At 44.6% G+C, this 18,030-nt stretch overlaps 2 pseudogenes; one reads left to right on the forward strand and one right to left on the reverse strand.

Moving 5' to 3' along the window:
• Positions 1-855: 855 nt before the first annotated feature.
• Positions 856-5,825, reverse strand: LOC114202395 (vomeronasal type-1 receptor 4-like; annotated as a pseudogene).
• A 9,492-nt stretch (positions 5,826-15,317) lies between these two features.
• Positions 15,318-15,613, forward strand: LOC114202404 (large ribosomal subunit protein eL43 pseudogene; annotated as a pseudogene).
• Positions 15,614-18,030: the final 2,417 nt, after the last annotated feature.

The following is an 18,030-nucleotide window of genomic DNA, read 5'->3' on the forward strand; positions in this document are numbered from 1 at the left end:
GAATAGGAGTATAAGGATTGGTTCTGGCGTAGTGTGAGGATTATTACTTGAGTTTGGTGGCAGAACTTCTAGATCCTGACTTTGGAGAAGTTTCAGATTGCTCCTTCAGGGTGGTGCCTTCCCTGTAAGGCTCAGTTGCACATTGTGTGGGGACCTTTCTGTAAAATCATATGATTGATGGAAGGCATTGTACATGCATGTGCCTTCCTATACTAGTTACAGGTCATGTGATACAGTATCCTAATTCAGGTGCTTCTCCATTTCATCTTGAGAGCATACCACCCCAAAAGCTATTCTCAGTCACCCACATCATCCCTCTGCATTCTACCTTCACCCCTGTAACCTAATCTCCTGTTGTCCTAACCTGGAGGGTTTGCCTGAGGATAAAAGTGAGGTAACATGTCACCTGCGATTTCTTAGACACAGCTGATTAATCTCTTTTCCTCACATGACCAATGCAGTCCCAGGAATGCAGTAGAGTCTGGGGTTGTCATAGGAGAGAGAATTCACAGGGAATGTTAGAAGAAAGAAAGCTTTAGGATAGAGATTAGAGGGTTTTTTAAACAGATGAGGGCCTCCCAAATGTGTCAGCCTACAGAAGACCCACAGTGGTACCATGCGGTGGCAGTTACAAAACAGCTTTGGTGCACCTGGCTGGCCTGGTAGAGCACATGAGTCCTGATCTCGGGGTTGTGAGTTTGAGCCCCACGTTGACTGCAGAGTTTACTTTAAAAAAAAAAAAAATGAAAGTTTAAAAACGAAAATACAGGCTTGATCAACAGCTTGAATATAGTCCATTTCTTTAGTGAACAGGTGTTCGCCCACCATGGCTTCTGAATGAGTGAACACAGATGATTATGTCAGCACCAATGATTTGTTTCTGCATCCTACACAAAGATTGGTGCCCTTAATCTCAGTCTGTAGTTTTTCAAGTGGCAGGTCCAATAACTCCAGCTTGGGCGATAGCCCAAGATCCTGGATTCTGACCACTGAGTAAAACAACCACATCAGCTCTCGTTTCTGCATGTCCAACAGAGAGGCTAAACATCCAGCCCAGTGAATCCATGAGGTTTCAGCTTTGGTGAACCATCAGTGGACCAGTGTCAGACAATGAGGGGAATCTGGGATCACTGAGGTCCTCACGGTGCCAGGGGCTCTGCTGCAGGCTGCAGATATGACTTATTCCTGTAGAGCTGAGATGTTACTGATGCCAGTCAGGATTCACCCTTAAATATACCTTCTCCATTTGACCAGCAAGTCTTTTAGGACCTCTCTGCGTTGTTGGCTGTAGGGTTCAAGTTGCCTCATCAACATGGGAATGTTACACCAGACAGTCACAAGTCCCGAATGGATCATGCTTCACTTTTGACAAATGTTTGGTAGCAAGCTAATGGCTGCTTTTCGAAAGCAATTTACCTGTTGGTTATGTCAAACCTGAGTTCTGGGGCGCTTGGGTAGCTCAGTTGGTTAAGCATCTGCCTTCAGCTCAGGTCATGATCTCAGGGTCCTGAGATTGAACCCTGCATCGCCTCGGGCTTCCTATTCAGCAGGGAGTCTGCTTCTCCCTCTCCCTCTGCCCCTCCCCCTTGCTCGTGCTCTCTCTCTTTCAAATAAATAAAATCTTTAAAAACAAACAAACCTGAGTCCAAACCCCAAGGGAGCTTTCCAGATGGAGACTGCCCGCCTTTGTCAGAGACTCCAAATGGTGGAATCTGGCACAGTTTTGCATTGTCTCTGATACTCCAGAAGTCTATTAAAGGGCTGGGCCTTTTTTTTTTTTTTTGATGGTGGTTGTGGGCAAGATACAACAGTGTATTTTTCTTTATTGCTAGAATGAGCATTGCACATTGCCCATATAATTCCAGTAAACTGTAATTGGAAAAGGACTCTGAATTTGTTACATTTTATCAGCTTTACCTACTGGCAGAGAAGGAATGTCCTAGACAGGGCTTTTGAGACTAATGTCTGTAACTTTCCAACAAACAATTCATCCACATAGGGAAACACTGACAGCAGAGGGTTGAGATAAATGTAGTATATTCTCACCCATACACTGAAAGGAAATGCCTGGGGAGTTTGCTTCACTAACACTGTTCTCCCTTCAGCCTACCCTGAAGAATGTGGATAAATATGGAATCTCATACAAATGGTGATGGTTGTGAAAATTGGTAAAACATTTTGAAAAGTATTGGAAGTATGAATGAAAGCTGAACAGTTGCAAGCCTATGACCATGAAATTTACTATTCCAACAGAAATTTGTGCATGTGTCACCAAAGCACAAATTCTAGAATTTACGTAGCAGAGCTATTCATAATAGCCCCAAACTGAAAACCACCCACATGTGCATCAGGAGTGGAAAGGTTAAAGTAATTGTTAGATATTTATACAATGGAATTCTATTAAATGTTAAGAGTCCACACAATGGAACTAATGCTAGTAAATGACTTACAACGTGTGTTAATAGGAATGAGTTCATGAAATCATTTGGAATGTGAAGCCAAATACAGAAGATTCTATTCTGTATGGGTCCATTTCTATAAAGTGCCAAACAGGCACTTTGAAAAGTGATCTGTGCTGTTAAATGTCACATTACTGTTTACTGTGGTGGATAGTAACTGGGAGGTTTTTTGGGTTGAAAATCTTCTGGTTTTTTTGAACTACAAAATACATACAGAGATGTGTTCACTTTGTGCTATTTTACTGTGCTTTGTACTTAAGACCTATATGTATATCTTGAAAATTGTTTTGAAATACCTGTCACCAATTTTTTAAAAATTCAGGAGAAGGTAAGTAGATTAATGTTCTCACGTCCTTTTGTTATTGTAAAGACATTAAATAGTACTGTAATTTGTTTTTTAAAAGATGTGCTCTAATTCCTAGGTGAAACATGAAGATATTGAGTGTAAAACCTCCTAAATTAAGGTAAAGTAGAGAATTATTGAAAATTTACACAGAAGATAGAAAATAAGAAAATAGACCATGGGTAATGAAGAACATGCTATTGCATGTTGGTAAATCTAATCCCAACTTACCACTGTTATATTGAACATAAATTGGTAATAGCTCTTGTTAAAATCTAACATTGTTTGACTCCAGTAATTTTTTTTTCACAAGTTAAAACATTAGGATTAAAGTAAAATAATGAAATATAATCTCATGGCATTTCAACCTAGTAAACTGCCAACAGGACTGTATAATAGAGTTTAATGTAGGTTGTCATTATAATCATTGTAAGTGGTATTATTCTCATTTATTAATGTACAGTTTGCCAATACTATTGATGAATAACAAAATCTGACTAACAACTCACCATACGTACACATTCAGACACACAGACATATATGAGTGTGTGTGTATTGCATCTTGATTTGTGGTCTAATGTGTGGTAAATATTTGAGTGGCTCTAATCTTAAAAATAGTATTTCTCTATTTTTGTGCCATAGGGTTCGATATAACAAGATTCATTATGTCAAACGAATTCTCTTCAAATTATTGAATCCTTAATATTTTACTACAGCTTCATTAGGTAAATACAGAGCTAGCTATATTGTAATTTTTCCTGTACTTGAGTAACAACTGTTTTGTCCTTGTGGAAATCCTCCTGCCACAAACTGCACATAAACAAACAGGATTCCTGACTTTCCTTCTAAATGACTGTTCCTGAGCTGCTACAGGTTTAGTCAAAAACTCCACTTACTTCCTCCTAACTGACATGAGTGCCCCCAGGTTTCTTTCTTTCCAACATGAGAATTGTCATCTTCACGTGATACAGAAAAGTCTATCCTCTGCAGTTGCCAAAACCCATGCCACTTTACCCTAGACATTTTGCCTTTTTGTCTCTCACTCACCTGATGTCGTTTAAACAGTTAGCCATACATCTTCGTGCTTTCATTTTTCCCACTGCAGTTTAATCTGGATGTTTCTACAGAAAAAAAAATATTGTGCTTCTCTCCCTCCATATAATTATCTTTCCAACAACCACCATCTCTATAAGGTTGTAATGTACTAATTTCATACCTTGGCCCCCACATACACCTACTACCTGAACCTGATTTCCATTTCCGCTTCACCCCATTCTATTTCATTTTTCCCAGAGAACATTTTGTTTGTTCAGTTTCTTGAATGGCCATCTCACATACTGTTCCTTTTCCATGGAACTTTACCAGATATTCCATGCTTAGTTTCTGGATAAATATATTATGTCAAACTGGAAGTTCTGCACTCAAAGACATCCCCATAATATCCAGGTTGTGTGAGATCCATGTCTTTTTTATTTCATAGACTCGAACTGCTCCACTATAAACATGACTAACAATTACATAAGGATTTAAATAATAATTACATAGTAACTCCATTTACAGTTGTTGTGTTTATGGTTTATTATTGCACACAACTTAAGAGGTGATTGTGTCATCACTGTAGAACTCGGTGAAGAGGAGTGAATAAACAATGGATGCTGTGCATAAACATAACTTTATATGTTTCATTTCTTTCTTTTTTTTTTTTTTTTTACATTAAACTCAAGCCCCAGTGTGGGGCTCGAACTTACGACCATGATCAAGAGTTGCATGCTCGGGCGCCTGGGTGGCTCAGTTGTTTAAGCAACTGCCTTCAGCTCAGGTCATGATCCTGGAGTCCCGGGATCGAGTCCTGCATCAGGCTCCCTGCTCAGCAGGGAGTCTGCTTCTCCCTCTGACCCTACCCCCCATGCGCTCTCTGTCTCTCGTTCTCTCTCTCAAATAAATAAATAATCTTAAAAAAAAAAAAGAGTTGCATGCTCTATTGAATGAGCTGGCCAGGTGCCCCACTTTACATTTCTGATGACATCAGGAGGTTTAGTCGTTTGTCCAGACAAAACAGAGCCTGGACACACTGGAGCCATGGCTCATGAGAACAAAGGGGCCTACAGTTGGGAAAAATCTGTTGTTTAAGGCAGAGATGTTCACCAGCAACCAACTGGGATTATTAATAAGAACAGTGCAGACTTGGAAGGTGGAAGACGGTATAAAATGATACAAGGGTGCTCCCAAGGACAAGGATTCTTTGGGTGACTGTGGACCCGGGGATGCATCTTGGGGAGAGATTGTTGGTATGAATGTGCCTGACCCACTGCTTGTGCTTAAGCAAGATGGAAACCATGGAGCCACGGGCTCACAGCCGACCCCCAAGCAGCAAATATCAGAGAATGATAACAATGTTGCCTGTAGTGATAGTGTGGTTTTGTTATTACCTACCCCAGAACAGTATCCCAAATCCTTTTTCATTGTGATGTTTGCATTGTTCCATTTGCCAGTCACACACACAGGAAAAGAGATATTTACCAGTATTGGCAGGATACAGCACAACGAAACAAAGGAGCCAATGTGCCTGGGAGCTTTTACTCCAGTTCTGCCCATGTGGAGTTTCTGGGGCTGACTGGGATGGCCTGGAAGAGACTCAAGAGGCAGGTGCTGCTGACGGACACACCCCTTCCCACTCTGTGAAGACAGAAAACAAGTTTGCATCTGACATCGTCAAGGAAATCTTTCAAATCAAGAGCTGCCACTGTCCAGGGACACCTTTAGAAAGCAGGGCCAAAGAGTTGGCTATAATCAGGTGCTTGAGCATCAAATCTGTGGACCTCACCCTGCGCCCAGTAAAGGAGATAATGGTAGAGAAGGGAGAAATTTCCAGTGATTCTGAATCCTGTCTGTGATAAGAAGATTGTTCCGATGGTCACATTCCTGAAGCCATCCTGCCAACTTACAGTGACTGATGAAATTCTTTTGTCTTCAGAGTCAGAGGATCCTGCATGGGAATATGATGTATGGGCTACATTTATCATGTCCACTGCAATTCAATATTCTCCACTTACGTTGGTTCCCCATTAGAAATGATCATAGTTCTATAATTTTTAGCAGCATTGTTCCCCTTGGTGATGTGTTTGCACATAAGAGGAACAGACACAACAGCCATATCAAAGTGCAGGGTCCTTTAGTGTCATTCAAAGATCTTCGAAGTTCCTGGACATGTTTATTGTTAATGTTACTAGTCTAAGGTTTGTGTTTTTTTATGATTTTATTTATTTGACAGAGAGAGACACGGCGAGAGAGGGAACACAAGCTGGGGGAGAGAGAGGGAGAAGCAGGCTTCCCGCCGAGCAGAGAGCCCGATGCGGGGCTCGATCCCAGGACCCTGGGATCATGACCTGAGCCAAAGGCAGACGCTTAACTGAGCCACCCAGGCGCCCCCTAGTCTACGTTTTCACCCGAGGAAAACTCCCACAGGTAGCAGCACTTCTCACTTTCAGGTGGAACTCCCCTAGCTCCCACTTTCCAGTACCTGGGATGGGTCCACATATTGGGACTCTCCCTTTCTCACAATGGGACTCTTCGGGAGCCCATCCACAGTCCCCTTTTCATATTCCCTTGGAACCAGGTAGGCACACCACCCACCCCAGTGGTGGCTGCATGAATGCTTTCTAGATGTAGCCACTTGGATCCCGGAGAGCTTGCCAGTAGCCACCAAAGCCCCTGGGAATTGGGGACTTCAGTGATCATGATAGCCAGTGTTGGCTGGACCCCAGGGAGGACATGGGGATGCTATGCCTGCCCACACCCAACACCCCCGGGAGCCTTAAAGATTGAGGTTTGGCATTGAAAGAAAGCTGGCCTGTTTCCTGAGCAACTTAGCTGAAAGCTGAATGTTTTGGGAAAAGGGCAGGGGGCGTCCTGAGGGGGAGTCAGGCTCCTGTGAGGGAGGGAGCATGCTGGGATGGAAAACTGCAGCTCAGTGCCACCAGGGGCGGCCACAGAAGAGCCTTCCAGTCCCAGGCCTTAACTGGCACGTGGTGGCCCCACACAGGGCCTCTGGAGTCCGGGGTGCTCGGAGGCCTCACAGTCTGCACTTGGAACTTGCCATATAGTTCCTTTCCCACTTTCACTGGGGGCACAGCAGGGTCCAGGTGCTGGGTGGTGGCGTCTGGGTCACACCAGCGGAGTGATCCTTCTTGAAAATCAAGTTGACATTTTTATCTTCCTGTACTTTCTCTCGAGGGTGTATTCCTTTGGGGTCTTAGATGGAGCCCTTTTTAACACTTTCTCCCAAGTTAGTATGGATTTGATCACTTTTAGGGCAGAGGCTACAGCTTTGGAAAAATCATCTCTTCTTTTTAATTACTCCACCCTCCTTTTTACGTCTTCTCCCCCCCCCCCCCCCCTTCACCTGTCTTTGAAATCTTAAGTCTGGAGCAAACAGAGGATAAACCCTGAAAGAAAAGTGGTTTCTTTTCAGTGGGCCCTCTTCTGCGAGTTTGGGGTGAGGCACTAAGGTCGTGTACGTGTGCAATGATCGACTGTTGCGGGCCATCAGGTTTCAGGGGCTACCTGTCACCCTGAGGCCATCTGTCTCCAGTTTCCTCTCACCCTTGCACACTTCCACCCTTCTGCCCTTACTGAATTATAGTGCATAGAGTGGAGAGTGAGAAGGAGAACCAGACTGATTTTTAAGTATGTGGCAATGTTCTTTGGTGGTCTTCAGGCAGATTTTTAAGAGCTGAAAGAAAACTTATTTGCCTTATAAATTAGCATCAATGTTCCTTTCTTTTTTCTCCCCTCTCCCTGTAAAGACAGAAACTTGAAATTGTTTGGTGCTAGGTGTTTTTTTTTCTCTGTTTTATTAAGTTTTTAAAATTTAAACTCCAGTTAATATACAGTGTAATAAACTTCAGGTGTACAATACAGTGATTCAACACTTCCATACCTCACCAAGTGCTCATCTGGAAGTGCATTCCTTAATTTCCATCACCTATTTAGCCCACCTCCCCCCCCCCCACCTCTCTTCCGGTAACCATCAGTTTGGTCTCAATAGTTAAGAGTCTATTTCCTAGTTTATCTGTTTCCCTTTGCTTGTTTGTTTTGCTTCTTAAGTTCCACATATGAGTGCAATCATATGCCATTTGTCTTTCTCTGACTGGCTTATTTCACGTAGCATTGTATTCTCTTGCTCTAACCATGTTGTTACAAACGGCAAGATTTCATTCTTTTTTATGACTGAAAAATATTCCATTGTATACACACACCACAACTCTTTTACCCATTCATCTGTTGATGGACATGGGCTGCTTCCATAATTTGGCCATTGTAAATGATGTTGCAGTAAACATCAGGGTACATGTATCCTTTTGAAAATTACTGTTTTTGTATTTTGGGGTGCACTGCACCCAGCAGTGCAATTAATGGATCATAGGGTTGTTCTATTTTTAACTTTTTGAGAAACCACCATACTGTTTTTCACAATGGCTGCACCAGTTTGCATTCCCACCAACAGTGCAAGAGGATTTCTTTTCTCTCCACATCCTCACCAGCTCTTGTTTTTCCTGTGTTTTTGATTTTAGTCATTCTGACAGGTGTGAGGTGATAGCTCATTTTAATTTTGATTTGCATTTCCCTAATGTTGAGTGATGTTGAGCATCTTTTCAGGTATCTGCTGGCCATCTGGATGTCGTCTTTGGAGAAATGTCTATTCATGCATGCCTTCTGCCCATTTTTTAATTGGATTATTTGTTTTTTGGGTGTTGAGTGGTATCAGTTCTTTATATATTTTGGATACTAACCCTTTATCAGATAAGACATTTGCAAATATCTTCTCCCATTCCATAGGTTGTCTTTTAGTTTTGTTGATTGTTTCCTTCACTGTGCAGAAGCTTTTTATTTTGATATAGTCCCAATAGTTTATTTTTGTTTTTATTTCCCTTGCCTAAGAAGCCATATCTAGAAAAATGTTGCTATGGCCAATGTCAGAGAAATCACTGCCTCTCTTCTAGGATTTTTACGGTTTCAGGTCTCACAGATCATGGATCCATTGTGAGTCTTTGTGTATGGTGTAAGTAAGTGGTCCAATTTCATTCCTTTATGTATAGCTGTCTGGTTTTCCTAACACCATTTGCTGAAGAGACTGTCTTTTTCCCATTGCATATTCTTGCCTCCTTTGTCAAAGATTAATTGACCATAAAATTGTGGGTTTATTTTTGGGTTTTCTATTCTGTTCTATTGATCTGTGTGTCTATTTTTGTGCCAGTACCATACGGTTTTGATTCCTACAGTTTTGTAATATAACTGTCTGGTATTGTGATAACATCCAGTTTTGTTTTTCTTTTTAATTATTTTAATTTTTTACTTCCCTTCCCCTCCCCTCCTTGTTTTTCAAGATTGTTTTGGCTATTCAAGGTCTTTTGTGGTTCCATACAAATTTTAGGATTGTTTGTTCTAGTTCTGTGAAAAATGCTGTTGATATTTTGATAGGCATTGCATTAAATATGTAGATTGCTTTGGGTAGTATAGACATTTTAATATTTGTTCTTCCAGTGCATGAGCACAGAATGTCTTTCCATTTCTTTGTGTTGTCCTTGGTTTCTTTCATCACTGTTTTATAGTTTTCAGAGTAGAAGTCTTTCATCTCTTTTGTTTATGCCTAGGTATTTTATTATTTTTGGTGCAATTGTAAATGGGATTGTTTTCTTAATTTCTCTTTCTGCTGCTTCATTATTGGAATATAGAAATGTAACATATTTCTGCACATTGGTTTTATATCCTTCGACTTTATTGAATTTATAAGTTCTAGTAGTGTTTTGGTGGAGTCTTTACAGTTTTTCTATGTATAGTATCAAGTTATCTGCAAATAGTGCAAGTTTTAGTTCTTCCTTAGTAATGGGATGACTTTTATTTTTGTTGTTGTCTGATTGCTGTGGGTAGGACTTCCAGTACTGTGGTGAGTAAGGGTGGTGAGAGTGGACATCCTTGTCGTTTTCCTCACCTTAAGGGAAAAGCTCTGTTTTTCCCTATTGAGTTAGCTATAGGTTTTCCATATAAGGCTTTTTATTATGTTGATGTATGTTCCCCTTAAACCTACTTTGTTGAGGGATTTTACGATTGGATGTTGGACTTTGTCAAATGCTTTTTCTCCATCTATTGAAATAATCATGTTTTTTATACCTTCTCTTACTGATGTGCTGTATCACATTGATTTGTGAATATTGAACCATGCTTGCATCCCAGGAGTAAATTCTGCTTGATCGTGGTGAATGATTTTTTAAATGTATTGTTGGATTTGGTTTGCTAGTATTTTGTTGAGGATTTTTGCATCTATGTTCATCAAGGATATTGGCTTGTATTTTTGTGTGTGTGTGTGTGTGTGTGGTGTATTTATCTGGTTTTGGTATCAGAGTATTGCCTGTGAAGCCATATGGTCCTGAACTTTTGTTTATTGGGAGTGTTTTGATTACTAATTCAGTTTCATTGCTGGTAATTGGTCGCTCAAATTTTCTATTTCTTCCTGCTTCAGTTTTGGTAATTTATATGTTTCTGGGAACCTATCCATATCTTCTAGGTTGTCTAATTTGTTGGCATATAGTTTCTCATAACCTCTTACAATTGTTTGTATTTCTGTGGTGTCAGTTATTTCTCCTCTTTCATGTCTGATTTTGTTTATCAGAGTACACTGTTTCTTTTTTTTTTTTCTTTTTGATGAGTCCAGCTAAAGGTTTATTGATTTTGTTGATCTTTTCAAAGAACCAGCTCCTGGTTTCTTTGTTCTATTGTTTTCTTAGTTTTTATTTCATTTATTTCTAATCTTTATCATTTACTTCTGCTGGTTTTGGGTTTTGTCTATTCTGCTTTTTCTAGCTCCCTCAAGTGTAAGTTGTTTATTTGAGATTTTCTTGCTTCTTGAGGTAGTCCTGTATTGCTTTTCTATTAGAACTGCTTTTGCTGCATCCCAAATATTTTGGACTATTGTTTTGTTTTCATTTGTTTCCATGTAAGTTTTATCTCTTTGATTTCTTGTTTGACTCATTGATTGTAGCATGTTATTTTACCTCCATGTATTTGTGCTCTTTCCAGAATTTTCCTTATGACTGATTTCTAGTTTCATAGCATTGTGGCTGGAAAATGTTGGTTAAAATGGCATATTTCGCATTGGTAGGTTTTCACATTTCACATTCCAATTTGCATCCCTTGTACAGACAGGTGCACTCCTTACTTAGTTAAACTGCTTAAATTCTGGTTCCAGCCGCGGCCCCACATCTACTCCCCACCGAGGACGGGGGTCCCAGACCACCGAGTCTGGCTGGCCTCTCCAAGGAGCAGCGTCTCTCCGTCTAGGACAAAACCGTTTTTAACGAAAACCGTCTCACCTTGAGAAAATGTAAACATGTTAGCTTTCAACACAAGTGGTCCAGACGACTATAGCTCCACCTCAGACTGTTGGAGACAACTTAAAATAGGCAGGCAGTACTCCGGTCCCACGGGACACAACAGAAATTCAAGGGGTTGGAAATTCCAAAGAAAGACACGTCCTGGGGGCGGGCTGTCGGAGAGCAGGCCCCACCCAGACCCCGTCCGGCAGTCCTGGCCTCTCCCCTGAAGGTCCAGCCAGGGGCATAGCTGGTGGGGCGCGCCCAGGCCCCGAAACTCCCAGCCCAGCTTCCGCCCGGCCCCGCCCGCCCTTCTCGACGGATCTTATCCGTTCCCCTCCCATTACCGGAAGCGCCCCGCCCCATCCCGTCTCCCGGAACTGCGGCCGCGCTCTGGCCAGTGCGTGTGTCCGGGTCATTCCCGGAAGCGCTGCACCCAGGCCCCGCTCGAACCCCGCCCTCACCTCAGACGGGGAGCGTCCTGGCCAGGCCACTTTTCACAACCTGCCTATTGCCGGGATCGCTCCGTCAGGCGCGCTCCACCCCGCGTTCATTGAGTTCTCGTACTGCCCCCAAACTTATCTTACCCCTCCCTTTGCCGGAAGCGCTCTACTCAGGCCACGCCATAGCCCCGCCCTCCCGCCAGCGCGCACGCGCAGTTTTTTACAGCCCTCCGGGGCCCCAAGCGGCTAGGTCCCTTTGGAAGGTTACGACGGGTGCGACTGTTTTCGGTCCTTTCTGTTCTGTACGTGAGCGTCTCAGTCCCCAGGCCTACAAGCCTGGGGTCCGGGGTCTCCGCGCACATTAGAGTCCCCTCACCCCCGCCTCCCACCGCGGTAAGTAGGGCGTCGCGGAGATACACACGGAACCCTGCGGGCGGCGCTGCGGCTCCGGGGGTCCCGGTGCGTTTAGGTTCACATTTTTCGGAGTCGGCCCCTGCCTGTGGTCCCCCGGGCCTCGGGCCTTCAGACGCCGCCTGCCGCGTTGTCTCCTCGCTTCGCGCCGTCCCTGGGCGCCCCTCCCGCCCGCGCCGTGGGAGTCCAGGGAGATGGGCGTGTGCGCCTCGCGCCGCAGCCTGGCCCGGCTCGGCCCGTCGAGGCGCGGAGTCTGGCCCTGGCCCTGGGATTGCGCAGACCCCGCCGCCCTCCTGAGGTGCCCCCGCGCCGTGCAGCCCCGCGTAGCGTGAGAGGACCGATGCCCAGGGACGGCACCCTCGTCCGCGCGGGCTTCGGGACGGAAGATCGCGGGGAGTCACGGAGCAGGTCCCCTCCCCCTCCCCGCGAGGATGGGGGGCCTTGGGGAAGCCGGGACCGCGGAAGGGAGGCCGGGACGGCGGCAGACGAGGGGGAGAGGGGGGGCAGGAGAAGGGGAATGGCGGAGGAGAGATCCGTGAGAGGGTCCGTGAAGAGGCGGCAAGATAGAGGACGCGGGAGGGACCTGCAGTGAGGCCGTAAGAGCGGAAAGTCGCAAGCGGAGAAAAGAGAAGAGCGAAATGTGGAGGAAAGGGAGGCGCTCCAGAAGAAGGGGGACAGGACAGTCGGGGCCCTCGGTGAGCAGAGGTGGGGCCACGAGGGCGAGGTACTTGACGCAGACAGCGGGGAGAAAAGGGCTGTGGGCCGAAGATGCTGGGACTGAGGCGGTAGGGCTGACAGCGCAGAGAGACTCAGCCGTGCGAGAGCTCAGCCAGAGGGGGTGCCAGTGAGTCGGGGCGCAGGGAGCGGACCTGGGAGAGCGCAGGACACAGGTGGGGGTGGGGCGGAGAGCGAGGCCGGCTTTGATGGAGCTCGGAGCAGTCGGAAAGCCTGGGCAGAAGGAGTAAGGGAAGGTGAAATAGGTCTCAGGAGTGCCCCCGGAAAGTGTAGGCGCAGGGAAAGGAAGAGAGAAAAGGGGAGAAAGCAAGACTGGAGACGGGAATCACAGGAAAGGAGAAACAGTAGAGTGAATCAGGAAAGAGAAAGACACGAACAGATGGGTAGACAGAAATCCTTCGGAGGGAGAAAAAGGGAACCCAGATCTGGGTGAGTGGTGGTTAATGGGACATGGGTCTCCATAATGTATTTAAATTTTGCTTGTTTGACAGGTTATGATCCCAGGGTCCCGGGATCGAGTTCCCCATGGGGCTCCTGGCTCATCAGGGAGCTTGCTTCTCCTCCCTCTGCCTGCCTCTATGCCTACTTGTGCTCTCTTGCTCTCTGTCAAATAAATAAAGTCTTAAAAAAAAAAACAGCTGGGGGGAATTAAGTTAATATCTATTCCCTGGACCCAGGCATACACACACACGTGTGTGTGAGTGTGTGCGTGTCCTCTAGCATTTTTCTGCCAGGAAGATTTGTCTCTTCATTTATTTGTTCAATTATTTATTCGTGTCAGTATAAACTGGTATATAGTAACTTACACTAGGTATTATAATCCAGTATGATACTATTTATTTTGTTGCTCAAATTATTCCAGCTTTGGCCATCAGGAGCCCTTTAAGTTTCTGTTTCATGTGGCTTTGGTTCCAGTATTTTTTGGGGGAAATTTCCATATTTATACCAGTACAAGATGCTCCAGACTCTTTTCTCTGTCCCAGACCTAGAATCACGTATTTCCTCAACGAGTTTTTTATTACCTATTTCAAGATGTGAGGAAATACAAGTACCTAAAGGATGGAGATGAAAGACCTATGGTGGCACAACTCCCAGAGAACACAGACAGACATGGAACCGAAGCAACAGTGAACAAAATCTGGTCCATTAGTGCAGTTATAATCTTTATTACTAAACATCAGTCATAATTTACAATCAAATATGTGTTTATGGCACCACCATCAAAGGCTTCCTTTTGTTCCCACCACGGATGATTAAACTGTCCCCTGTTGTGGTCCTTTGCTCATTTCAAACAAGGCTGTGGTGAAGACACCTGTACGCTCAGCTGTGATAATTCCCGATGCCACCCCCTGGGAGATTCCCAGAGGAAAGAAGTGCTGTCGCTCTAAGGCTCTGACATTTAGACCCAATGTGTGCAGCCAATGAGCCTGGTTAGGGCAGGACACGAGTGCATTACCCTGAATCTGACCTGGTTGCGGGCGCCTAGGCTGGAGGGAAAATCCGCTACCTGCTCCAGGCCTTCAAATCTTCTTTCATCCTGTGACTCCACGTCTCCCCTGGAGTCGTCTGGGCCTGCAGACTGGGGAGTTTCTGGAGGACAGAATTCTGGCACTGAGTCCCCCTCACCCACTGCTATCACCATGTGACTTCTGTGCACTCAGCAATGACACAGTGTTCCCCCACAACACACACACACACACACACACACACACACACCTTTTGTGAAGTGGGACTACAGAGCCTGTGCTCCTAAGATTCCACCCAAACCCTCATAAGTGCCCACAGGAAACCTGGCCCCGAGTCTCCTGCAGCAACCTTGGCCCTCCATCTGCCTGGGCTTGTGGACCATCCCTCATGATGCCATCTGCTTGCAGGCACCCAGGAATAAGGCAGAGCACAGCCCCAACCTGAGTCAGTGTCTGCAGCACAAAGCAGTCCTTCCACCAAGCCTGTGCTGTCTCCCCGCTGCTGTGTGCGTGCTGAGCCTTGTCCAGTGCTACCCCTTCCTCCCTGCTCAAACCTTTGTGCAGGAGCCCAGTGAGCTCAAGGCCACCCCTAGCTACCCAAATCCTGTGCCTGTGGGAGTCTAGATGCCCACCAGCCCTAGGTGATCAGGGCCCTAGACCTGGTTGTGCTAAGAACAAATACATATACAACACAGGAAGTGTAATACTCTCAGCTCAAAATAAGGGAAAAGATTTCCTTCGCTTCCTTTTTCTTAGAATATTCAGTTTAGCAATCTTGTAATTTCCTTCTCCATATCTTTGAAATATACATAAATCCTTTTAAGCTGAAGAAACTTTTTTCAACTTTCAGCTCTAGGAATGTCTTTTTTTTTTTTTAAGATTTTATTTATTTGAGAGAGAGTGTGCGAGAGAGAGTGTGAGTAGAGGGGAGGTGCAGAGGGAGAGGGAGAAGCAGACTCTGCTGAGCAGGGAGCCTGACGTGGGTCTTGATCCCAGGATGCTGGGATCATGACCCTAGCCAAAGGCAGATGCTTAACCGACTGAGCTACCCAGGTGCCCTCTAGGAATGTTCTTTCTGGGCTTGCGGCAACATGGCTAAATGCACCAAGAAGGTCGGAATCATGGGTAAATACGGGATCTGTTGTGGTGCCTCCCTCAGGAAAATGGTGAAGATTATAAGATAAGCCAGCACACCAAGCACACTTGCTCCTTCTGTGGCAAAACCAAGATGAAAAGACGGGCTGTGGGGATCTGGCATTGTGGCTTCTGCATGAAAACTGACACTGGTGGCACCTGGACCTACAACACCACTTCAGCCGTCGCAGTGAATTCTGCCGTCACAGTAAAGTCTGCCATCAGAAGACCGAAGGAGTTGAAAGACCAGTAGAAGCTCCACCATTTGATTAAACAAAAATTAAAAAAAAAAAACTCTTAAGTGTTTATGTTAAATTGCTTATTATTTTATATTATAAAATGGACAGGGAACTGGCTTAAGTAGAATACAATCATAGAAAGCTTATGCTAGGCAAATTTAGGAAGACAGAACTGGGAATATCCCATAGGCAGGGAGATCAGAAGCCTAGAGCCCTCTGCCTCCCAGCTCCATCCAGAATCCTCTTTTCTGAAGCTTTTCCATATGTGGCCCCACTCTGGGCTCTCCCCTTGGTGAGCAGATTAGAGCAGGTCAGAGGTTTGGTTTGCTGTTCTTCCTGTGTCTCAATGGTAGATGCTAACATTTTGCTGAAATCCAAAAGCAGATATATGAGAGCAAAGATTGTATGGTTTGGTGCCTTAATTTCTGTTTTTCTCATTAAGTTCAGTGCCTTGAAAAGGGTTGGGACAGGCCCCCCCAGAATGTGCCACTTTGGCATGTGGATTATTTGGACCTGAAGGCAATTGAGACCCTGTGGGCTCAAGAGAAACTTTTGCTCCTACCTTAACTACAGAGAGGAATCTAAATTGGGGGCTCTTTCTAAAACAAGGGTTATTACAGGAGATAAATTTTATCTGAGTGACCCATCTGTTGGCAGGACAGAAATCTACTGTGGGGGAGCAAGAATTTGTGTCCCCTTCAAGAGTTCTTCTAGCTGGACTGAGAATCAAATTGGAAGGAAAAAAAGAGACTCAAATTGACACGAGAGAGATTAACATGGGAAAACCAAATGTAATAGCATACCCATGGGGAATACCACGTAGACACGGAAATTTTAAATACAGTCAGGCAGAATGAGATGTATATGTCATTCTGGAGTAAGGAGAAACGGGTAGGGATCTTGGGTTTCAGAGGCAAGGAATGCACCTCACAGGGTGCTAAAAACAGATGTTTGGAAATCAGAGCTTTGCCCACCCGCACGTCCCCTTTGGTCACATCCCCTTTGGTGTCACCCCCTTTGGTGTCACCGAAGTAAATCCCTTTCTTGTCTCACCTCCGCTTGTTTCTCTGCCTTTGGATCTTGTCAGGGGCCAGTGGCCAAACCTGGTCTGTTTGGGACCCCCCTGGGCCCCAGCTACAAAATGATTGCCACATTCAAGAGCACTGGCTGGCGCCATCGGTAGAGCATGCGACTCTCGATCTCAGGGTTGTGAGTTTGAACCCCACCTTTGGGTGTAGAGATTACTTAAAATCTTTAAGAAAAAAGTGATTACCACAGTCAAGCTAACGATCATACCCTCACCTCTCATAGTTAAGATCTTTTGTGTGGGGGGGTGAGTACACTTAAAAGGCTCTTCTAGCAAATTGCAAGTGTACAATGCACTGTTATTAACTATACATGCTATATGTTTTGATGGTTGGTGCTCATGGATCCTGCATAATGAACCTTTTGACCATTTGACCAACACCTGAACATACGCCCCACCCTTAGCCCCTTGCAACAAACATGGTCATCTTCACTTTTATGATTCTGACTTTTTTAAGATCCCACATGATGAGGGAGCAGAATGCAAGCTGAGGACAAAGCACTAGCTTACATCCGGCAATGCCACCTCCCCCGAACCCCCCCCCACCATGTGGGATACTTGTGACATTCCTCAGGCACCCTGGCTGCCCTAGAATAAAGGAAAGGGAAAAACAAATGGTTAACTGATAGAGATCACAGTCATGCAGGACTGGAGTATCCATCAGTTTGCAACTGTCTTAAAGATTTACAAGAAAAGAAGCAATTTTATCAATAGCCAAACTTCCAGAAACCTATAGACTCAATTTCCTGCCCTAACATCACCATCCCCTTCATAGGATAGAAAATCTTACATAATCAGTCACTCCTCACCACCCCAGTGCAGCTCTTTCTTGTCCCCGTGCTTCAATGAAACCACCTTTTTGCACCAAAGACTTCTCAAGAATTCTTTCTTGGTCATCGGCTCCAGACCCCACAACTCCAAACCGTATCAGTGCATATATGTGATTTCATACAGTATCTGTTTTTCTCTGTGTGGCTTATTTAACCTAACAAATGTCTCCTCCAGTTTTATTCTGTTGCTGCAAGTAGGATTTCCTTCTTTTCTGAGGCTGACATATATACCAAGAAGAAATTAGATGGGAGACCTCTACCAGGAAGACAGCCAATACCAGAGATAATTTTTTATATCAGAAAGAATTACCTGCCTGGTGTGGCAAACATTTGTTCTTTCCATTCTCCTGTGAATGTACTTCCCCTTTTTGAAATTGTAAATCCCTACCCCCTTCTCCTTAGGTCAGAATGGCATATAAGCATCAATTGCCTATCTTGAGCCTCATATCTTTGGGATTCCTGTAATAAGAAATAAACTTGTTTTTGTCCCGTGAATCTGTCTTATGTCAGTTTG

Source organism: Eumetopias jubatus, unplaced genomic scaffold (assembly GCF_037043125.1).
Source record: "Eumetopias jubatus isolate StellerSeaLion01/CBP00866 unplaced genomic scaffold, mEumJub1_p1.0 scaffold_10, whole genome shotgun sequence".
Classification (NCBI taxonomy): domain Eukaryota; kingdom Metazoa; phylum Chordata; class Mammalia; order Carnivora; family Otariidae; genus Eumetopias; species Eumetopias jubatus.